This window comes from Protopterus annectens, chromosome 13.part0 (assembly GCF_019279795.1).
Source record: "Protopterus annectens isolate FY-2018-M chromosome 13.part0, PAN1.0, whole genome shotgun sequence".
Lineage (NCBI taxonomy): Eukaryota > Metazoa > Chordata > Ceratodontiformes > Protopteridae > Protopterus > Protopterus annectens.
This window is the reverse complement of record NC_056747.1, coordinates 444,498,013-444,523,845: the sequence shown is the minus strand read 5'-3', so window position 1 is coordinate 444,523,845 and position 25,833 is coordinate 444,498,013.

Genomic DNA, 25,833 nt, shown 5'->3' with positions numbered 1-25,833 from the left:
TGTGAGGATGACACATTACAACTGTCCATTACAACTGTATACACAAAGAGGTAGTCCACAGTGTCAGTGTTGAGGGCAGTATAAAATTCTAAGAATAGATAGATGACACAGCACCACTGAGAGTAACAATGTGCTACTCTATTTAAGATTTAACAATTCACCTCCTGTAACACCAACATTTTTCTGTGATCATTAAATCTGGAGCTAGCACGTTTAGTCACAGTATAACTATGTTTCAAAATCACTTTGCCATATTTTTTACCCTCATGTGCATCCACAGAATCCTTCATTTTAATAATATTGCTCATTACCATCTCCTTATACCACAACTAGCATACCCTGCAGGGTGAAGAATTTCTTGGGCATCCCTGCTTGCATTCAATATATCTCTGAATCACCCATACCCAGCACATGGCTGCTCTTCATGCAAAACCCCTTGCAGTGACACAAAAAATGTTTTTGAATCCCAGGGACTCTGTCTTCCCTTTATTTATAAGTGTATATAAAACTGCATTATTCTAAAGCCCATTGATATGCTGTATAGGCCTTGTGATAATACCTATGAAAAAATAATTAACTAAAATTATAAAATAACAGTTCAGTAATACTATTTGCAGTTATGTACAATCACCATATACAGCAGATTACTTACTTCCAAATCTTGAGTCACTTTCTTTACTACTAACACTGTGCGGATGACACACACGTCAAACTTTTCCTGAATAACATCAGGCCCTGTGGCTATCTCAGACTGAACTTCTAGACTTTGAGTATTCATTAAGTACATTGAGTCTCTAAATACTCAGTGAGCTTCTTACAATCCTGTCCGGAAAAAAAAAAAAAAAAAAAAAGCTTACTTTGGTGGCAACATGCCTTTCTGCTGACAGACACAGTGTGGTATATTTGATTCTTACAATCATTTCTATTTGTGTGGTATATCTGAAAAATGAGATCCCTGCACTAAATAAGACCTTGGTAAACATGAAGATCAAATCACCATACTTTGCATTTGTACTTTACCACCCAGAACCTCTTGACTCATTCTGATTTTTGTCATAGTAGCACTTTTATTTACTTTGTTTCTCTTTCAGCAGCTCTGTTGCCACTGTTTACCACAGATAACAAGTAGGTGATCCATTTTGGGAGAATAACCTGTTAATACCTGAAAAGGCGACAGCCTGATAGATTACAATAGTGTGCACCTGTGTTAAAAATGGTTAGTTAGGAATCCAGTGACTTGAATTAATCACATTCCTTTTTTAACACCTTAAAACATAGGCAAACATACATTTACAGAAAAGAAAATAAACCATATTAATATTTTTTTCCATTTACATACATTATAACAAACATTTTCTTTTTTATAATTATCATCAATCCAATATTACATAATTTGCTAAATTCCTGCCTCCCCTTAAACCTCACTCCTCCTCCTGAACATTATTCTGCATGTATTGCTCCCACACTTTCCATTTATATATTTGTAATTTTCTCCATCCATTTTCTAAAGGTCCGTCTTCCAGTTCTTTTATCTCTTTTATAATATTCAGTACTTCAAATGCAGTTGATTTACAATTTTAATTTCCATTTTCTAGTAATTGCTTTTTTAGCAGCTAACAGGATTACAGTTAATAAGGACTTACTATGTCTAGGCAATTCAGAGAATGTATCTCAACTCAAAAAAATCATACTGTACCCACCATCAGAACGATATAATCCTAAGCATGTATAACAACAATACTACTGCAAAATGCACACATGATTAGTAACCTGCACATTTCTATATTACTTTTTCATAAATCGTATCCTTAGTTACAGAAATTTGCTCACGCAGTATTTCTGACAGAGTACTTGTTAGGGAGTTCTTAAACTCTGCCAATTTATTACATTCCCAAAACATATTTCCATTTACCTCTTTCTGCCCCATCACATCTCCAACAATTACTTTCCACCTGAGGAAAAATTCTATGACGTCTGCTGGGGGTATAAAAGTATCCATGCAAACACTTCCAAGCAACGATCTTAAATCCTCTGGACTTTGTTGCATACTTCAGAACCATACATATATCCTCTCATTGTTCTCTTGTAAATTGCTTTAACAGTCTCTCTTCCTAATATTTTCTAACCTCCTCTGATTGATTCTTATAGTTAGCATGTAATATTTTGGGTTCTGGATGTTTGTTCGAATGAGCAAACGACCAGGCATACTTACGCAAAAGTGCTTTTCACTAAAGAAGCACTTTCTCATAAGTATGCCTGTTGCTGAAAGTGTACTACGGTGCGGGTAAGGGAAAATTCCCTTTTCCCCACTGTAATGCTGTCTAGGGGGAGAATATTAAAGTAGGGGGGTGTGGGGGTGCGGGGGGGGTGCAAAGCCCCCTTCTAAAATGTTAATGTAGTGTTTTTTTTTTTTGCAAAAGGTTTTACCGAAAGTGCTTTTTTAATAAAAGCGCTTTCATTAAAGTGTGTTTGGTTATTATGGATTCAGACGTTTGCTTATTCGAGTAAACATCCTAGATCCAGTAGTTTATATGCCCTGGTAATTATCCCCATTTCAAGAGCAGGTTCTATTCTAGATTTGACTAAAATCCCTACCAGAGCAGGTCCTTCACTTAAGATGCCCCTATCATTTCCTATTTGCCTTTACTCTATATTAGTCCTTGGCAGGGAAGGCAGTCTCTAGCCTCTAGGCCAAACATCTTCTTGGCCTCATCCCACTCTATTACCTTTCCCTTTCTAGTTATTTGTTCCTAATACCTTGGTTCCTTTGTCAGTTTTCTCCAATAACTTCCTGCTCCCTCTTGTCTACTTTCTGTACCTCTCCCTGCAATCATCCATATTGGCAACATCTCCTTTCTCCATTTTTGTGTTGGTTTGTTCTTAAAATACTTTCTGCTATTTTATAACTATAATATTCTGTATGATTGTTATTATCCTTAAGGATCTGCATCAAAACTTCCACTCACTCTCTATTTCATAACCCCCCCCTCGGATTCATCATCATTCCTTTTCATTCTGAATTATAACTTTCTGCATACATTATGTATATGACCCATACCTCTGTATTTCTAAAATATCTTTTCAAATTGAAAAATCCTAAACCATATTGTATTGGAAAGATCAACTCATCCCACTAACAACTAATCACATTTCTTAAAAAAATATTCGTCATAGCTTGAGCTATGCATCTCCCCGTTGCTGTGATCATCATATCTTAGACTTGATGTAATAATGCTTAAAATCCCATTATTTCTCTAATTTATGAAACACTGGACTGACAGATTTCAGACTGTTATCTGATTCTCCTTGTGTGTTTTGCATTTGTGTCTTTACTTCTTCATTTAACTCCTTCACTAAAATATTATAAAACTACTGTTTCATTCAGACATTTAATATTGCTTAATGTTTCAATGTCTTTTTTGACTATATATCACTATTATGTATGCTGTGGTATTTTTTGTAGAGCATTTCATTGCTAAAACTATTTAATAAAGCAAACATTAACTTATTAAATGTTTGTTACTATTAGCATGTATGCAATGCTTTGTATACTGTTTTCTGTTTCTGTTTCTGGAGATTTTTTCTTGGGCCTTCTTTGAAAAAGGGTGTTTCAATGAAATCGGACTTCCTAGACAAGAAATGCAAATCAATAAGTATATAAATAAATTAAATAAATAAATAAACAGCTATTTTTCTGTAAAAATGGATTTGAGTGCTGTAGTGATAAACTAGCTTGTTGTATCATGCAGTTTCACATCTTCAGGGAATTATGAATAATAAATGTATACAGGAAAGAAAAGGTGAGTCATGTATTTGTTTACTTCTAATTGTTGATTGGGTTATCAGGCTGGTATTGACACTTTTGGCTACAACCCAGGCTCAAACAAGAGTTAACAGTACAATACAATTTTGAAAGTATGCGAAAGAAAGTTACTTTATTTATTTACACTCTGTTGAACAGGTTAGTTTGACTAGACCAATGTCCTCTTTTCAGGGGAGACCCAAGGTTGTATCCATAGTGACTAGAAGACATTTAGCTAGGGCCCCAAGGAAATTCCCATAATCTTTTGAATTGGGGAAGTGAAGCACTCCTTGGATCTACTTGGTGTCACTTGAGGTCTGCTAATGCAGTTGTAGGAATGCCACAATGGAGGAAACTGCAGCAGAAATGGAAAGAGCAGCAAGAGAAAACTACTTGAAGGAAGGTGAAGGAGATGAAATAATCATTACAGAACTGGAAATCAGAGGATTGCAAACACTAGTGTTGGTAAATTTAATGAAGCAGACAGACAAAGGAAGGACAGGAAGCATGATGGAGTGACATGATGGAGAGAGTATTTGCAGGAGGAAGAAACTGAGAGAATGGAATCAGAAGTACCAGCTGGTGAAGGGGGAACACTGAACGAATTATCATGTGGTGGATTATCTAATTTTAAGAGTTTACCACTGGAACCATTTTCTGCTGTTGTTGTTTTGTTAAAATAAATAACTTGTAGAGGTGCAGCATGGCAAGGAAGAATGGAAGAATGAAATGAAAACGGAAACAGATACATAGTTTCTCAACAACCAAAGAGAGTATGTCCAGTGGTAAGAATAAAAAATGAAAATAATGACAGTGCAAACAGGTGTGATGTTATGGGAAGTGACCTTTTTTCAGTAGGATTTGACATTAAGGACATATGGGCATTAATTTATTTGGTAACTGAAAATGTATGTGAAGTGATATTTTAAAGCTTTAATTTGGTGGAAGAATGTGTGACTGAGCCTGAAAACAGAAATACATTAGCACAATGGAAAGATTATCCCCCGGATTCAATAAACTCCATGTAGGAATAGCGTTATTCCAACACGAAGTGAATGGTGTTCGCATCCGCATCCCCCTCTCAGCAGTGCACCTTTCATATTAATGAAGGCGTGCTACTGAGACAGACATGTTTTAAATGCTTTCAGTGTCCATGGAATGTAGAATCTGAACTGTAATAAAGCACTGTGTCATGTTACTCAAATAAAGATTTATACCACAAATTGTTGTGCTTAATCAGGTATGTTGTTGAAGAAATAGAATGTGTAAAGGTGCTTCACAGCAAATATGGCTTTGACAGCATGCATTGAATGAGGTTGTTCTGATAATCAGGTGTCATGCAAAACTGTAGATTGTGGAGCTGTAAAACGAGATATAAACATGGCCTTCACTAAGATCTGAATCTTGAATAGTAATGTGTAATATATTATAGTGCGTCCCCTGCAGCATTGTCTTGTATTAGCCTTTGCATTCCGGATCTTATTATTTCAAAGATTAATACACAGTACAATAAATATCTGTTATGCATGAATGTCAGGAATGTATGTTCAACTGTCACCTCAGTCTTTGGTGACACTACACTTAGATGACAAGGTCAGACTCTCTACTCAAGAAAGTATTAGACAGAATTCAGTCAAGCAAGAAACAGCAGTTCCTCAATAGCTCAGTGTGATGCGAAATAGCTCTGTCATTCATTTTTGCACACCCAGATAATGGTTTGAACTCAGGGAGAGGTACTAAGATGTGTGAATATTTGCACTCAAGTAATCTTGACTATTTGTAGAAGCAGTCAGGTAATGTTAACAGATATGTTCTCCACAGGTCTTACAGGTAAAGAAATGTTTGTAGTAGCTGTATGACGGGTGTACTAATAAACCGTGCACAATTGTTCCACTGTTCAACCCCGTGCCTGCAAATGACAGCAGGATAGGTACATACACTCTTCCTGCTACATGTCTCTCAAGTATCATGCTGTCATGGCCTGTGGTCACTGCTGCTAATAACCTTGGACACAGATATGAATCCAGGTGAAGTACGCCAGTAGCAGACTCACTCAACATCAGTGCAGTGCAGGGTACATCTTCTTCGTCATATATTTAACCCTGCCATGTACGAGTCCCCTCTAGTCATGTATGCAGAGTTGTCACAGTTTGCCCCATACCATTCCAGGTTGACAGTTTAACAGTTATGTATGTGCTACAGAAGCTATGGGCCATAGGTAGATGTAAAGTGAGGGCAGACCTCTAGAGTATTGAGCAGTACTGTTGTGAAAAATAGAAGCCTATACAGTTGTTAATGGACTTTTTTTGTCGCCCCCCAACCCTTATCTGCATCAATAATTATTATTCATATACTACAGGTATGTTCTTCAAACCTAATGTTGGGACTTGTGTTCTATTATTGTTCATATATTTAATTGGTTGCATATTAACATACCTTGTTCAGATACCATTGTTGGTGGCCTGTTGCTGTAAATGTAACTGGCATGCTGTTACAATGCTGACTGTTATTCCATTTATGCATGTGTTCTGTTTGCTATGCAGTTGTTTCACTTCTATTATTCTGGGTTAATTGGAACACCCACGCATGCTGTTATAACTAATCTTGAAATGTTTTGTTCATGACTGACCAATACATTTTGAAAAACCTCAACAACATAGCATGTTTGGAAAGGTAGATCCCAGCGGACCAACCTTTCCCACCTCATCTGGCCACGGCATTGGGCCCCAGCACTGCCTCCTCCACTGGTCCTGCACCACCCTTGGGTGAAACCACCTCAGGGGACAGGGGATGTCCCCCATGGACGTGGGTGTGAGGGGAACTTGTCACCCACAAGAGTTTCTGAGGTATGGTGCGCAGGGTCATCCAGACAGACTTGGATGGATGCCTGAGCCCGATCAAGGGCAGACTGGCACACCTCAAGGGGAAGACTGCCCCTGTTGTCCAGACCCAGCACAGCCACCTTTGGGGCCATGAAGGGGCAGTGGTGACTACCCATGGGTGGGGACCTCAGTCCCTGTTTCCATCTGGGGGCACATGGGCCTCCGATTCCCAACTATCGTCCTTGTCCAAGGTGTTTACCCCTCTCATGTGTCATACACCTCCCCTGTCTGCTGTCTTGTCTGTCTTGTCTGTCTGCCAAAGCAACCTGTCCTACCCAACTTACCTCCCTAAATGTACCTACAACCTTTCCCCAACATCCCACTCTCACCTTAAAAAAGGGGGGTCATCTGCCCCCCCCAAAAAAAATACATCCCATACATAGCTCTCCATTTCACCCCCAAGTACACTGACATCAATCAGTTTACCCCGAATTACACAAGCAATGTATGTCAGCCACACCGCTCCCTGTGTGGTGTGAGGCACTAAATTCCAAATTGTCTTCATCATTCACAGCTGTTTCTGGAGAAGAAATGGAGAGCTATGTTCCTTTCCTACACCTGTCCTGCACATCCCTAGCTGCCTTTCACATTGTTTTTCCCCCTGCTTGCCCCCATTTGACCACTCTCCTATCACCCTTTTTTCTTTTCTTTTTTTTTTTTAAATTATTGCAGGTTTAAGCGGGCATATGCAGCATTAAGCCTCTTGGCATCACTTAGCATCACACAAACCTGCTTAGAACTACTTAAAACTGCTTTAATCACTCAGTCTTAATCAGCCCCTGTTTTTCCCAGCAACAAAATAACCAGCACTGGCAGGTTTCAAACCTAGGACCCTGTGCACTATAATCAAAGCAATGTACCACTACACCTTATGAGCTGTTGGGGTTTGTAGTGTGTTTGCAAACATATCATGCATTGCAGTCATTTAATATTAGGGAAAAAATATAGTGCGTCCAAGTTTCAAACCCAGGACCCTGTGCAATAGGGTCAGAGCAATGCTTTACTATGCTATATGAGCTGTGGGAATTTGGGATGCTTTTTCAAACATATTGTGCATTATAGTCATTTATCAGTAGGGAAAACAGATATCACTGCCAACTCTTGAATCCAGGACCTTCTACACTAGAGTCAGAGCAATGTACCCCTACGCAAAATCAGCTCTGGGAATCAATTGATGCACATACCTCTCAAACTCTTAGTGCAAGAAACTGGATGAACACTGACAAAATGGGGGACAGAGTCTCAACAATACGCACATATTTTGCATAGTGCAGTTATACATATAAGAAAGTTGCTAGAGTGACATGGTTTGTTTTAGCATACATTTTCTGAAGGATTTGAAGTCTGTAACTCAAACCTCTGTCATTATATAGTGCCATCAGACCTCAGATTATTCCAGTTATCTGCCAGAAAATAACAAATACTCTGAGGAACAGACCAAAAATATGAGCACAAACTCTGGACATTCTGTGAAAATATGTACAGTTTTTGGTATGCTGATGCATTTGTAAACTTATCCAGAAGTACAGGGATATACCTTTAGGGCAAAAACCATCACCGCCAAATTATGAACACAGAACCATTTGAACTGCAGTGAGGGCAACATACCAGTAGGCCAACTGACCTCTTGAGTACAGCATCTGAGTTATATGAACACATCCTCATAGCCAGTCATACAGTACTCTGACATATAGTGGCCAAAATCACTGTGTACTTAGGCGTCTGACACAGACACAGAAACAGTACGCAGAACAATAAATGCTGCGTTACATGTGGCTGTACAGATTTCCACAAAATGTCCTGAGTTATGGCTCATATTTATGGCCTGTTCCTCATAACAGTTGTGGTATTCTGCTAAATCATTGGAATGATATCAGGATGGAGATCACTAAATAGTATTACACATTTGAGTGTCAAACTTCAAATCCCTCAGAAACTGAATGTCAAAACAAACAGTTACTCTAGCAATTCTCTAAGGTTATGACACCAATATTTTTAATCTCTCCCTATCTGTGAACCTTTGTCCACATATTTTGTTGTGCTGTGTCCACATTTCCTGTGCTAACAGGTTGAGAGGTATGCAAACATAGCATGCAAAACTGTGGACACAACACAACACTCCAAACAGTAGGCAGTATTTCCACCTACCCTCTGTGATGCTGTAGCTCTAACGCCTCCATAATGTTGCCCTCACAGGCAAGGAAAAGGGGCAAGGTTCACATGAAGACCTTAATTATTGCACTGTGTTGCCATGGCTTTGGCTAATAGGAAAGCATCCCAGGTGTTCTGGATGCAATTAACAAATGGGAGCAACAGTGTGGTGCACAGGCCATCACCTGTTCATGCGCATTACTTACAAAAGGCAAGCTGATGCCTATGTAAACAGGTCTGATACTTTTGTCAAGAATACTGACTGCGACTATTCACAACAGCTTTTGTGAAGTTATTCTGAAAAAGAGGCACAGCACTATAGCAGGTATGTCAAACAAATACGTATGTAATGGAATGCAGATGGGGGGATGCAGTCATGGGAAATAGGAATTTAAACAATAGCTCTCAACAACACTTCTGGGACTGTCATGTTGCATGTTAGTCTGCTGTCTAGCACCTATAGCGATCCCTGATGGCTATGTCTACAGCATACCTCTGAACTGTACAGGGTTCTTGCAGAATGTCCTGATATTTGGCTACAATTTTGGCCATGTTTTCCCTAAAAGTTTGTTTTTCTGGCAAATTAGTGGCAAATCATGAAGGTATGCAGTCAGAAAATAATGATGTCTGGCACTGCAGTTGTCAGACACCTGTGAGTAGGTCACCCTACACCACATATGCACTGCTTTCTCTTATTGTGTACCTCAGATGTTCCTGGAATGTTCACATGCACTTGTAGTACCACTGACCTATTTGCCAGATGTAGGCTGGATGATCTGGTACTGTATCACTGCCCATAGAGGGCACCCAGCAGTCAATGGCAGTGCTGTGTGTGGGCACGTAACAACACAGACTGTCACAGCAGTCAGGACATTTCTGGTAGTCCTGCTACCATCTCAGGTTATTAGGCTATGAGCCATGAGCAGCCATATGCCTAGGCCACAAGTTAGCCCATATGTATGCAAGGCAGCAGCTGATGTCCCCATCCAACAGGGACACAGGAGATATCCCAAGGGTGTATGTGTTGTTAACCATCTATTTCACCAGGTTACACCTGCAAAGGTGTTGGTAGCTACCCCGCCTGATGTGGACATGGTTCTCATTCCATTGCAGGGTGATCTTGTGTGACACACATGTGAGCTGCCAACAAGGCCAATCTAGGTCACTTACCAGGTTGAGGATGTGTGTGTGTGTGTGTGGGGGGGGGGGCTCTGTTAACACAGTGGAGCATGACCTGCACTTGTGCGGCCAGAAGTCACAGCAGTGTGGAGACTGTGATTTCTTCACACTCCACAGTGAGGTCACTCCTGAGGAGTATGTATGACGCCACGTAGAGGGTTGGCCTTATAGCCTATAGGTGTACGGTAGATGTTTGATGTGCTGGTATTCTCTGGTGGAGGACCTCTGATGTCCCCAGCTGCTGCATGTCCTGTGTGATATGAATGATGAATGGTGGATTATGCATATTAATGGTCCTCAGTGGGGGGAACATGACACATCAAGATATGGGTGGGAATGCATGTTGTAATGGTGGTGTGTTCACAATACTCACACACATAATGTACTGATAGATGAAAGGGGTATAATGTGAGTGTTACTCGTGGATAATGCTAGCAAATAAGGATGTGTATGGTCTGTACATAATGGTAGGCAATGTATGCGGTCCTGTGATGTGTTCCCCTGTTCATGTCTTCCAGGTGGGATGTATCATAGATGTCACCCACCATACACAGAGGCTACGACTGCAGCAAACATGGAATCCCTGAGACTACATCACAGGGTACTGTCGGGGAGAAGCCGGCAGCACATGCAGCAATGAACTGCCTCGTGGGCAAAACTGTTGGAGACAGTCAACAACATTGGACACCACTGCAGGGGCTATGAACAGGTCAGACACTGTGCCACAGACTTAATACACAATGCACAGCAAAGGGCTGCAGCTGTGCCCAGGGACCATGCTGGTACTGATGGAGGACCTGCTACAGAAGCACCACTGACACCAACAGTGGAGTTATGCACCAACCTTGGTGAAGCCACTGCATCCCAGGCACACAACCCCACATTTGTCATGGAGGTTGGTGGCGCAGAGTCAACAGCCAAGGAGCATACATGTAAGGCCCAGTGGTCATTGCATCAAAACTGTAGCATTCATAGTGGCAGCCTTTGCATACCTGGATGCATATATCAGGTGAAACTGCATTTGTGGGCGGGGTTTTGTAATGCACACAAGTGCACACCTATTGTGAATGTCAGTGATTTGGGTGATATCATAGCTTGTACTGTACATGCTCATAAATGCACATATTTTCCTGCAACAATGCCACATGTGTGTGTATGTTGAGGAACATGTATGACCTTTGTGGGAGTTCACATAGACTTTACATATTCAGCAGATGTCTGCATAGGTGCATAGCAGACTGGCCATGCTGCTGATGTATTCTTTTACTGACTAAGGGCTATTCAGAGGTAATGTCCACATTTTGGCTGGATGCTGTCCTTTCACCTATGTGGTGAGCCACATACAAGCAATTCCTGATGACTGGCAATACTTAGTGCCTGAATGCAACTATGCTGCCATCCCGGGTACCCAGGCCTGTCATCACAGTCTGTGTGTTTATGAGGTTGGTGTTGATGTGGGACACAGTGGGGACATGTTCTTACTGTATGGCATGCTGACACTGTTGTCTGCATACAGCTTGAGGCTGGAACCTTGAGAGCATTCCATACCCACTATATGGCTCATCACAGTGTGTTAACAGCAGTTTGTGGTTCAATGGCAGAGTGCAAAATACTTCTACATATGTGGGTGGAGACAATTAGCATTCATGCCTATATACTTGTGGGCTATTGGGGACACCAAGTAGTCACAGGCCCTTCACATGTATACATATTGCATACACATAAGTGACAATGAATGGCTTTGCAACATTATCAAATGTGGAGTGTGGGACACGACCTGTAGTAATGTGACAGCTGGCAAGACATACCTTGGCCACAGCAAGTGCAACACACAAGACTTCCTCTGCTTTGCTACTATGACACTATGTGTGACATTGCCTTAGCTTACACTATTTGTCATAGCATTGAGGTGTTTCTGCTGTGCAATAACTGCTCTATGCAATCAGTACAGGGCCATATGACATTTTTGTTGTCCTACACTCTTGGGACCTCTTTACTGTTTCAGTTGTTATCACAGATCACACCTTGCCAAACATGGACTGCAACCTGCAGGGTGCTACAGATGGTGGCCATACCTGTGACCTCTGCATATGTCTGCAGATTGTCCTGATGATTGACACATACTTTCTTTCCATCTGTCATAAAGTGTGGTTTTCTGGTGAACTGTGGGAAAATCATGACAGACTAACATTGCAGATTGATGACAATTGTCATGCAATGACACATACACTTTGGAAAGTGCGTTCACATGAACAACCTGTTCTGGTATCTACTTTACATGCATGTCACAACAGTATGTGAAGGTTGTGCTCAATGTTTGGTGTGTGTCTCATTTTTCCATATGGATTTAACCAGATGTCTTTCTGTGCAGGGTTTAGAGATATGCTGGTGGCCATAACAGAGGTAGACTGCTGCAAGGGGATGTACACACACACACAAACACACATACCACACACACACACACACACACACACACACACACACACACACACACACACACACACACACACACACACTCATGACATGTCCTTGCTGACAGCAGAACCTGAACCTGCCTAGGTGTACACACGATGCTGCTGTATACATAACACAAACACCACATAGCTACTATAGTGTTGCAGTGTATGCCACTACTATTCAAGTGGGCAGCAATTGCAAGGGCTGTTAGGATTAGCAATGGTGGGTTCACAGGATCTTAACATGGTATAGCCATCTGAAACACAGACACACAGCTGCATAGGGACATGCATTGAAACACACATGCACACAGACTTGACACTTTTCCTATTATATGACCTACCTCTGTAGTTATGTACAATACAGACTGATATGACTACTGCATGTGCCACAGTGTCTTTGTGTTAGAAAATGTGACTGCTTGTAATGGGGATGCCATCAACTGTCTCTTTAAAGAAATGCTATGAGGAGGGGGTCAACAGGCCTTAAAATGGTATAACCAATGCACACAACAGCCACAGAGGAAATACTTCACACACAAGCACACACACACACACACACACTAGTATAGTTGGCTGCATTGAAATTCAAACACCTTCCTATCTACATGTACATACTATAGTGCTGCCTATTTACCACATGCACCACAATGTTTATAGGCCAATAAGTGTCCAAAGGTACATGTAAGGCAAATTACTTCAGTAGCCCTTGTAAAGTAGGGCAATGGGAAGTGTACTGGGTGGAACAGGCCTCAAAATGGTATAACCAACACACACAGGATATGGTTCTCACCCACACACATGCAGAATCACAGTTGTCAGTATTGAGATTAGAACCCCTACCTGTCTAGTTATTTGTACTATAATGTTACATAGTTATCGCATGCACTACAGAGTTTATAGGGCCAAGCATTGTCCAAAGGTACATCTAAGGTGAATGGCATCAGCAGGTCTTTTAAAGTAGGGCAATGGGAAGAGTATTGGGTGGGAAAGTCTTCAAAATGCTTTAACCTACAAACACACACACACACACACACACACACACACACACACACACACACACACACACACACACACAGGTGGGTGATGTGATATTACAACCCCTACCTCAGTACTATTACACAATGGAGCTCACCTTCATGCTGGCACATGCAACTGGTTAGAGCTGGTATGCAATTTTCCACAGTAGGTCATCACTCTATGTCTTTTGGGGTATCCCTGTCTATGACTCACTCTGTGTGTCTGTCTCCCTATCTCTCTCTCTCTCTATCACTGTCTGTCTCTCCCTTCTCCATGTCTATGTGTGTGTGTATGCATGAAATATTGTAATATGTTGCCATATATATATGTCTGTGTATCACACGTAACAGATGCAGATATATATCATATGGGCTACCTACAGCTAGCTGAGTGTAATATTGTCTGATGGGTGTGGGTAGAGACAGTTATGGTATACATAGCTGTCTGTATGCAAAGACATATATGCACAATACACCTATATAGTCTAATGTGGGTTTAGACATGGGCTGTAATTCTAAATGAAGGAGCATGCCCGGTATGACCTTCTATAGTAAGAATGGGACTCCATTCCAGAGATAGTTGCACTACGCTCCGGGATTTTGTGTGCTCCAGCCATACGTCTCAACCTGTTAGTGCAAGAAATCTGGAGATAGACTGCCAAAATAGGGGAACAATGGCCCAAGCATAGGGAGATACTGTAAATATTGCTCTTTAAGTGTAGAAAGTTGCTAGAGTAACAGGGTTTGTTTTAGCAGAGATTTTCTGACACATATGACGTCTGACACTGAAATGTATTGTATCCTTACTTACTGACAGAAATCCTGAGATCATAACAGTGATTTATCTGAGGAATACAAGATGTATGATGCACAGACCAAAATTATGAGCCAAACTATAGACATTTTCACCCAATCTGGCCAGTTGAGCGGTGCAGCTACAGACGATTGGCTGATGAAGCTGGGTAAATAGTCTAGCACCTCAGTGATATATTGGCTGGGGATCTCCTGCTTGTGTGGTATTCTTCTTAACTGAAAAGTCATATGCTGGTGTGGGTACATAGTGTATTCTACTGAGCAGAGATGTCCATTATATGTGTGGTATATTCCACATAGCACTGTGATTTCCTGGTATGTCAGTGGCAGAGCAGTATAGAGTAATGTGAGCCACTGACAGACATTTGTTTATAGGTTGATAGGTTGATATGAGGTTATTAGGCTATTGGCCCTGAAGCTCTTATAACCCTCGCAGATGAGAGTTTAGCTTATGTTAAGGCATGTCAGCACCCAGAGCCCCTGTCCAGCAGGGACACAGGTGGAATGACAGGATTGCATTTTCTGTTTCTCATGCACTTATACAGGGACCACTTCACAAGAGGTACTGAGGTACTTGACTTGATATGGACAGGGAGTGTACTCCACAGATGGGGGGGGTCTGTGGGACACATATCTGTCACACCAAGACCTATTGATATCACAGACCAAGTTGATGTTGTGCCTACAGGTTGATTGAGTGGGCCTTGACTTCCAGATGTGCAAAAGTCCCATCAAGGCAGGATCTGGATTGCTTTGTATGCCAGACAGAGGTCACCTCTGAGGATTCTATATGAAACTGAGTATAGAGATAGTGCTTTTAGCCTGTGTAGGGTAGGTGTTTGAGGTCCTGGATTCTCCCAGTGAGGAACCTCTATGGTCTCTCCAGCTGCTGCATGTGCTTTGTGATGTACATGCCAAAGGGGGCATTGTACAAAATAATTGACCTTCTAAGGTTAGAATACATGGATCTTATGACCTCTTTGTCCCTGGATGAGATACCCTTACTTTCGAGTTGGCTCATCTATGAAGCTTTCTGTACAATGGAAGCAACATGGTGCTCCAAACTCAGGTTGCCATCAACCTGGGTAGCCAAATGCCTCACTACTGATTATGTAAGTAGGACAATTGTTGTTAATGTGATAATATGTGGAGACATCAGTCTCCCTGAAGGGGATGATGATGCATCTGCAGGCATTCAGCTTGAGGCCATGTTTCTGGAAGCAGTAATTTGTTTTGGTGAGACCCTGTTGTAGGACATCCACATCTCTTTGGGTATTGATGACTGTTCCCAGCTTGCATTCATCTGCCAACTTGGTCAGCCATAGCTAAGTGTTTTTGGCCTGCACCTCAGGGAAGTACATCCCATATACCAGAGGTCACAAGACCAGTTCCTGGGGTATGCAACTCATTAAGGGTGTACTGCTTGAGTTAGCTACCCCATTATGATTATGTGGGTTCTATCAATGAAACAGTTTGATACCCATCTGGTAACATATGGATCGATGCCTAGTTGACAGAGTTCATGCACTATGGCCAAGTCAGGAATAGTGTCAAAGGCTTTGGCCAAGTTAAGGTGGCCAGTATGCAGCATCTTTCCCTCATCCATGCCTTTGTTGGCTGTCTCAGGAAAGTCAGCCAGATTTCATTGACATACCTCTCCTTGAGAAAGGCAGACTGTGTGGGGTCGAGTATTTGGAGTTTGCCAACGTCCCTGTTAATGAGGGCCATGATAATCCATTGCATGGCCTTGCAGATTAGGCTAGCTAGGCTGATGGGTCTTTAATTTTCTGGATCGGTGAACACTCCACCTTTGTGTAAAGGGATAACAGTGGCTGTCCACCACTTGACTGTGACAAAGGCAGTACTCTGGCTTTGGTTGAGTAGGGTGCATAATGGGGCTGCCAGTTCATGCCTGAGTTCATGATGGGATGTATTCAGGTCCCATGGAGCCTGTCTTCTTGGCTTTGAGAGGGCAGTGATGCCCTGTTCCCTAGTGATAAGGGTTGGGTGGTCAGGTACTGGGGATGTCCTGTTTTACTGATGGGGGCAGAGGGGTGACATTTCCACTAAATCTGTCAGCCAGTAGATTGGCTATATCTACAGCATTTGTTTATGTGGTGTCCTTGACCACCAGTTCTGCATAGATCTGGAAGCTTCCTTTGGGAATGCAGACATATGTGAAGAAGGCCTTATGATTGTCTGTCTTAGATGTGGGCAATTTGCCTTTAGAGGATTTCACTGGTGCTCTTACTTGTTTGTTAAAGCTAAGGACTGATTACTTCCAATTGTGCACCTCCTTCTTCTCTGTTCTGGACAGCAATTTTATCCTTTTGTTATATAGTTCCTTTATTGCAGATGTTTCCAGGCAGGTTTACTCTCCTTTACAGATGATTATGTTGTCCTGTCAGGTATTCCTGATTCCATGCATCTCTATATATATGCTGGTATAGTAAATTTGTGTACATTTGGACATTGGTGCTTGTTCCTCAGTGGGGTAGGGGGCTATTCAGCTGTTTATACCATCCCTCTGGTGGTTGTGATCATCTCGGGAGACATTTTCCTTTTAGCATGGCTAGAAGGGGATCAAAACTTGCCAGGGAGTATGATATCGTAGGGGTGCTGCAGTGGTTAATCATGTTGGTTACTGCCAAGTCCGACATATATATATATATATATATATATATATATATATATATATATATTTTATTTTATTTATTTTTATTTTACATTTGTTTACCGGGCTAGTCTAACTGGATACATGTCCATTTTCAGTAGAGGCCCGGGGAGAAAAGCTCCTAGGTAATACAATGAATTTAACACAATTCTATCTGTGGATATATAAGACAACTACATCTATTTACAGTGCCATTTACAGGTAATCATAGTAAAAAAAAAAATAACAGTGTCGAATACAGGCATGACAAAGGATGCAGTTAAAACCCAAAATTTACAGTATAGAATACAGTCATAGCAGAAGAAAGTAATATAGCTTAGGAGTTCTAGAGATGGTAAGTAGAACTCGTTTTATAAGGAAGAAGTTTCTTTAGAAGAGTAGGTGGGATGGGAAGATCAGAGTATTTAGTGACTCTTGAGCTAGTCAAGTTTGGAGCATGGGCATAGCCAGTGAGTTTTGAGATGCACTTTCAGATTGTTTTTGAAACAGGAAAGTGAGGGAAGTGTGGAGAGATCGTTTGGTAGGAGATTCCACGCTTTTCCAACTATATTAGAAAAAAGTGAGTCACCAGCCTTGTTGTATGTTTTAGTAGTATGTGCTAGGAGTTTCTGAGAAGACCTTAAGGAATCTAGGTTTTTATAGGGAGTGATTAGTGTGGAAAGGATAGGTGTTTTGGAAGGTGTGTAAAGGATTTTGTGAGCTATAGTTAGTTGATGGTATTTAATTAGATTTTGTAGTTCAAGCCATCCTAGCTGTTTTAGATTAAGGCAGTGATGGGTTCTAAATGGGTTACCTGTTGCAAATCTGGCGATGTTATTGTAGGACATTTCCAGTTTGCTGAGATTATTTTTAGATAGTTTAGTAAAAATAGATGAGGCATATAGAAGAGGAGAGATTAGATGAGTGTGTGCTATTGTGGTTCGAGCTGAAGGTAGGAGAAATGATTTTATCCTATATAGAGAGCCTAACTTTTTGTTGACAGTTTTTATAGTATTGTTATATATATATATCACATCTTGTGGGGGTATCAAGTAGCTGCCCTAAGGATTTAGCATTGATAAGATGGGGGAATCTCTGTGCATTTCTGTTTTGACATGGTTGGTTTTCCATTCAATGGTTGGGTAATATAAGTCAGCCAGGATCAGGGTAATGGGTTGAATCTTGATAGAGTTGTAGAGTGCCAGATATGTGAGGTGGGTATCCTGAGTTGGATGTTTTGGCCTGTGGCTACCAATAATTTGGATAGGGGTCTTGTCAATGGTTAACTGCACTTGGAGTGTCTCGTGTGTCTCAGACTGTTTTACCAGACTGGAGGTGTGTGTCTGTCTAATATATATTTATAGTCCACCTCCTTTGTCTTTGCTGCCCACATTTCTGTGTCTGGCTGTGTGAGAGGATTAGTGATTAGGTAAGCATGGGTTGCACTCCAGAGCTGTGGCCTAGGTTTCTGTGAGTGCAAAAATGTCACCATCTTCCAGGGTTACGGATGCTTGCAATGAGTGCATTTTCGTGTTTAGGCTTCTAGTGTTTAGTGGCATGGCCTTTACTTTGTGTTTTGTTGAGTGTTTTATGTTGATAGTATGGACCCCATGACTTTCCCTAAAAAGGCACTATGGGGGAAGCCAAGGGCCTTTGCCAAAGGCTTGAAGGCCAAGTGAGACAGATGCAGGACATCTCTAGCAATGCAGCGTGGTCTGTCGATAATATGCTCCCAGGCTGCCTGGCAGTAGATTCCCTTGCCATTGATGTTTTGAAATTAACCTTTCTTGTTTTGCAAATAGTTTGGCAGGCTAATGCAGTGTTAGGACAAGCAGAACAGATATACAAGGCATACTTGTGGTTCTTCTGTGACAGCCTGTCATTCCAGGGATATGGATGGTGGCCAGTGACTTGTCAGTGCTGATGGCAAGTAAGGTGGCAGCCATTTATAACCTGGCAGTACACTGACTTTCAGGTCCCTACTGTCCTACTAGGCACTGTGTAGGTTACTCGAGGTATGTACTGTCCATATGTGTGGCCCCCTGTCCTTCACTTGTCCAGCTTTCCTGCAGTAATGGATATTGACTTCTGGAAAGTGTGTACAACTCCTGCTGTAGGTGTAGCTGACATGCAAAATAGTTGGCACAGAAAGTTCTGGAACAGGGACCCTGTCAACCACAGTACTGTACCTAGGCCACTAAGCCACAACAGCCAAGAGTAAGTGCTGCCCACTTCCTGATAGTTTTAACCACGCATATACATAGCTCATTGCCCTTGCATATTGCGGACATGCAACAGGTTATTAAGTTGATTGGGGCAGCCCTGGCAATGTGTGCTCTGCTGCTATTACCCTGCAAACATAAATGTTACTGCATTTCTATGGGAACATGGGTGTGTGGGGGAGCATACCTGTCAGCTGTACACATTTGCACAGACTGTGCAGATGTTGGCTTTACATTTTGGTTCCATTTAGCATAGTGTTGTGCCTGTCTTGGAGAATACTGGCATATCACTAAAGACTGAAGGTTAGAATGTAATGGCAGACATTTGAGTTTCAGACTTCTTACCCTTCAGAGACTTGCAACTGCAAGACCTGCTGTGATATCATTGTGTAAGTCTGTGGGAGGAATATTTCTTCATTGTCCCTATTTGTGGGCCTTTGCCAGACATTTCTTTATGGTTTCCAATGGCTGACTTTCTGGGAGAGGCTGAGGGGTGAGCATGGAATCCCAACATTGACATCCATGCATGTGACCTATGACCCCCCCAGTTTGTTAGTCCCCCGCATACACTGCAGTGAGTTTTGTCACCTAGGGGGCTACTGCATACCCTGGGGAAGCCAGTATTTGGTGGACATTTCCTGTTGTCCCACATAGCTGTCAGTTGTCTTCTGCTATCCCGGTAGGCCACCATTTCCCTTGTATACATGCAGCAATACCTTAGATATGCTACCAAAATATAGTACTCCATTCATTTATTGTTAAGAAGAGTGACTTACCTTGTGCCTGCAGCAGTTGTGAGGATGGTGCTTGAGGACTGGCTCTGTCAGATGCACGCAGTATGCAGCCTAAACATGGTAAGGTACAGGTAGTGTGATGTGTGTGGCATCCATTTATACTATGTGTGTGAGTCAGAGAGAGGTGTCAGTCCCTGGGTCCCTAGGGTGTCAGTGTATGTGCTGTGCGTTGCATCTTTGCCAAGGTCAGGACATACTGGGCACACCTACATCTGCCTATGGGGCAGGCTCAGGGGATTCCTCATCTGAGTCCCCCTGTGCCTGTGGGGATCTTGGCAATGGTGGGGGGGCTGTATGCCCCTTCCCTGTGATGTTCCTGCCCAGACATTTCTGCAGGATCATATTGTGTAGCATGGCACATACTATGAACATGTGTGCGTACATGTGGCTGGAGACTACTGCAGAGCTCCACCAGATATGTCAAGGCAGCAGAACTGTGACTTGAGCAGCCCAAACACATGCTCTGCAATGTCCCTAGTTTGTGCATGTGCCTCATTATGGCGTTCTTCAGTGGGTATGTGTGTATTTCTGATGGGTGTCATCATCCACAGTTCTGGTGCATAGCCAGCATCCCCCACGAGATGGCTATACAAGATGTCCCCCCAGCAAATGCTTGGTACAGCTATGAGGCATGCTAGATGTGGGAGTTGTGATAACTGCCAGGGCTGCCAGCACACACATTCATGATAATGCCCTGGGCCTTCCACATGACCTGGCAGTTGATATAGTGATAGCCCTTGCGGTTGATGTACACTCTACTGTCTTCACTGGGTGGTGCTTTGATGTGGACTTGAGTACAGTCTATGGCACCCAGTACCTCTGTGTAGTGTGCTACATGGTGGAAGAGATGCATATTGCTGGTCTTCTCCACAGGGGTGCTGGGGAAATAAATGTGCTCACTGACATGTCTTTGCATGTCATCCAGGAACTGGTGGAGTACCCTGGATGCAGATGCCTGTGAGACCCCCATGATGTCCCCAGTAGGTCTTTGGAAAGTATCTCTACCTAGTATTCTTAAGGCTACATGTACTTTGCTTCCACTGGGATGGGTTCCCCTGTGTTGGCTCTGGGTCTGAGGTGAGGCCAGCAGAACTTGGTGAGTTGCTGTAGTATGTCCCTGTCCATCCTGTAGCTCTCAAGTATCTCCAGCTCATGTAGCCCCTAAAAAGTTACCCTGGATCTGAACACTCTTCTCCTTGGTCTGGGCCAGTTGTCAGCATCATCCTCATCACCACCCTCAGTCTGAAGCATGTAGAGATGTAACAAAGCAGCAGCAGCCCCTATCATTTTGTCAATTAAAATTCCCAAGTGTGTACTCCAATGGTGCAGAGTTTGTGGGAAAAACAGAGTGAAGGGTGTTTACATACTTTATACTGGTGTGCTGCAGATGCTGCCTGTGTGATTGGCTCACTATGATACAGTCCACCTACCAGCTATATTACTGAGGGGTGTGAATGGGCCACTCTGAGTGGCAGGGCCCTTATTAGTGATTTGTAGTTAATTTCCTTTATTCTGCTATTTCCTTTTATTTTTTTCAATTTCCTCTATGTTTAAGTTCCGTGGCACCCTGGGCAAACCCATGGAGCTAGCGTAAACAATGTTGAGCAGAAAGGGCTCTCCCCTAAACACCAGCATGCTTAGCTGTCCTCAAACCAGCAAAGCAGCCTCAGACACACTCCCTTGCTTAACTGCCTAGCACAAATAGAAGCCGCGGAGTTCCAGTGTGTTCAAACCAAGCATGACACACCCCATTTTCATGTCAGCTGCTTCTTCTGCCTACACAACCGCATTATAACTCCTACACGGTTAGGTACTCACGGAGACATGGTCTCCCATTTTGCTAGTCAATAAATTTAGCTCATTTACATACCCCTACTGGCTTATACCATATTTACACCACTACATCAGAGCCTATGTCTAATTATATAGCAACCACTGTTAGCTGTCATTGTTATGAGTCTGCATGTTGTCCAGTATAATTGCAAAATTAATGTTTCACATTTAATTGCCTTTTTACTAATTTTTTAAAATTTTCTGCACAATCACGTTTGCACGCCACTGAACTCCACGTAAGCAGCCCCATATATATATATATATATATATATATATATATATATATATATATATATATATATATATATATATATATATATATATATATATATATATATATATATATATACATTTTTTTTAGGAAAAAAACTTTTGATTTTTACAATTTTTCAACACTTTGGCATACCAGTGGCCATAGTTTTGGCCATTGGCATACCTAATGAACATATGAGATGCTTTACTTTTACGTTGTCATGCTCTTGTTTTCATTTTTGCAGTAATGTTTGCAGTTACTAACCACATACATTTCTGCTGGTGATATGGCTCCAACACAGATGTCTGTCTGCTTCCTGGATCAGAAATTCACCTCATTTGCATGGTTTTCACCAGCAAATGAGGTGATTTGCATTATTCCATCGCATCCATGCCGGAATAGTGCTGGGAGGCTCATGCCCCCCAGCCTAGTTTCCTGGATCGCAAAGTCTCCAAACTCCATGTTCGAGCCATGCCACTATGCCTACATGGTGTGTAGGCTTTATTGAATTACCCTCTATATCACATCTTGGGATTGCAACTGAAAAAGAAAATAAAGTGCAATTTAGGACTTCAGATTTTGAGTAGTATGAGTTAAACAATTTTATATTTGACTCAGAAGCAAAGTACATAAAGTTAAAAAAAAATATGAGAAAAGAATATATGCAATGGGGGTTGGGAAGAGTAGGTAACAATGAATGTTAACTATGGGAAAATTCAATATATTTCAAATACAATACTGAATGCTAATAGAGGACTTGTTCTGTATTGGGCCAACCTAAAGCATATTATTTCTGTGGGATTGTAAATAATTTATTTCAAGACTGCAATAAATGAAGGTGCGGCCAATGTTGGGAGAGGAGACATAGCAAAAATTGTAACCTGGTTTATAGAAAATGTACAGAACTGGGGCACTTCTAGTTTGACTGTCCCATATTAGAAAAGTAAAGAGCGAATGACGAGGAAAGCTTAGTGTGCAAAATGTCAAAAATATCACCATAGAAAATATTGAAAGAAAATGTGGAATGGGGGAAGAGGGTACTGACGAAAGTTTAAAGATTGAAGTAGTTAGAGAAAAAATAATAGTTTAAAGTGAGGTTGTTAATATACAGGAAGAAAGCAGATTTGCACTTTTAGAAAGTGAAAAGGAAGGACAGTGAGGAATGGAGACAGGAGAAGAAGAAAAATAAGATAATGAGAAATTAATTGGTAGGAGATCTATGTGCAGGAAAAGGGGAAAAAAGAAATAAAACATTTACAAAAAAGTAAAATGGTTATATAGGAATTTTGGAAAGCACTTGAAGAGGTATAAACGATTTGGTGGCAGTGGAATGGTATAAAAAATAAAAACGGATGTTTTATGTTTGCTAGATATCAGATAAAACAAAGAAGATAAATGGAAAAGAATACAGGCAGTATTGGGAGGGATTGTTAGGTCAGTAGGAAAAGAGACATGTTCTGGCATACAGATTCTTATAGAAATGAAGAAATAAAAATTCTGGATATAACAATAATAGTACCAGGAAGGGTAATGACAAGAGATATGAGAAAGAGAGAAAAAGTATACGATTGATAGTAGTTCATGCATATACAAATATGATGGAGAGAAAACAGTTTTTTAAAGAAATAAAAAATATATATGTTAGCAAATATGTTAATAGTGATGGTTGATTTTAACTGTAACTGAAGGAAAGAAAAAGGAAAAATAACACACGATATTAAGATGTTAAGAGAATTAATAAAATGTGGAAATTTAAAAAGAAAAAAAGGACAGAGAATGGACATATAATAGGGGAATTTTAGGTTGAAATTGATATATAAGACATGAAAGATCAACATGACATGAAGGACATAACAGAAGATACAGATAGCACAGTTTTCAGATTACAAAGCAGTATGGGCAAGTAAAGGTGAAGAGCAAAAATAATAAAGTAGAGGAAAAAGTTAAAGACATTAACTGCAGATTAAAAAATTGAGGAAGAAATCATAAGACAGGAAGAAATATTATGGAAAGATCTTATGACGGGACCATGAGCATAGTAGTGGGTAGTATATAAGCAGAAGTATATGAGGTATTTATTTATTTATTTATTTTACTTTTGTTTACTGGGTTTGTCTGACTGGGTTAGTAGCCCATTTTCAATGGAGGCCCTGGGAAAAAAAGCTCCAGTAACAATTATAGTAGCAAAGGCATAACAATTTAGAACAGTAATTGCAATAAACATAGTGAAAACATATTATAGGTTATCTGGTAGTAATACAGACAGAAGCATAGTAAATTAGGTACATAATAAATGCAGATACAGTGTCTACATATTTTACAGTAACACCTAGTATTAGGGGAAGACAAGCTTCGCTCCTATAACAGAGTACGTATAAGGTGCCTTAAGGTGAAAAATTAGTAAGAGGTTTGAGTGAAGGAAACATGGACTAAGAGTGATTGGAGAAAAACTTATCCTGGATTGATACAGGAACAGAGTTATTTATTGATTAGGTGTTCTTTACAAAGGAGTTTATATATGGAGGTAGTGCAGGTATTAAGTATATATTGGGGAATGCAGTTCCATATTTTTGCAATTTGATTTGCAAATAAGGAGTCAACAAAAGAGTTGCTAGATTTATTAACTTTTGGAGGTTGTTTGTTGTAGTTGTTTATAAGATTGAACTAGGTTGTTTAGAGCTGGAGAGGCTTCAGGTTGATGTATGATGCTGTGAGCGATTGTAAGTTGGTTAAGTGATATTAGGTTTGGTAGCTCAAGCCAGTGCAGCTGTTTTAGGACTGTGCAATAGTGTGTTCTATTATGGAGACTGGCAGCAAAACTAGCCATTTTATGGTAGCATATCTCGAGTTTGGACAGATCAGATTTTCTAAGATTAGTGAAGATGGGAGAGGCATACAGTAATGTGGACAGAAGGTGTGTTCTTGCTATGGTTTGTCTAGTGGAAGTGGTGAGGAATGTTCTGGACCTATACAGACAGTCAAGTTTAATATGTACCATTTTTTATGGTAAGGGCTATGTGCTTGCCATAGTTTAGGGAGCCATTTATTGTGACACCTATTAACTTTGTGCTACCTACTGGTTCAATTTTAGTGCCCTTGGAGGACAGGATGTCAAGTGCTGTAGAGGGTTCTGTGGATCTATTATTAGAGAACATCATTAGTTTTGTCATGTTAGGGTTTAGTATGAGTTGATTTTCTTTGAAGTACTGCTCTATGTCTGTGAAAGCTTTCTGGGTTTACATAGGAGTTTGGGTAGGGAGGGGGCTGTGCAGATGACTGTAGAATCATCCACATACTGCACTATAGTAGCATGTGTGGATGCAGAACTAAGTTTTTTTGAAAAGATGGGAAAGAGTAAAGGCCCAAGAAGTGAGCCTTGTGGAACTCCTATAGTAGCAGGTAGTAGGGTAGAGATTTCATCTTTCCACTTGACAGCTTGTTGTCAGTTGAACCGATAGCTGTAAAACCAAGTGATGGATGATGGAGAGATAATGGATGATAATTGTTGAAGTAGTTTTTAATGGGAAACATTGTCAAATGTTTTTTACATACCCAAGAAAATGGACGAGACAAGGTTGTTATTATTTTTGTGGTGGTTGATGGAATCTGTGAAACTTAATAGGGCAGTTGTGGTGCTGTGTCTTGGTCTAAACCCATGCTAAGAGTTATAGAGAAGATTATCTTGTAGTAGATAGGCCAGTAGTTGAGAATGTATGCATTTTTCTAGTATTTTGCTAAGGGGGGAAGAGTATTGCAATGGGTCTATAGTTGGATAG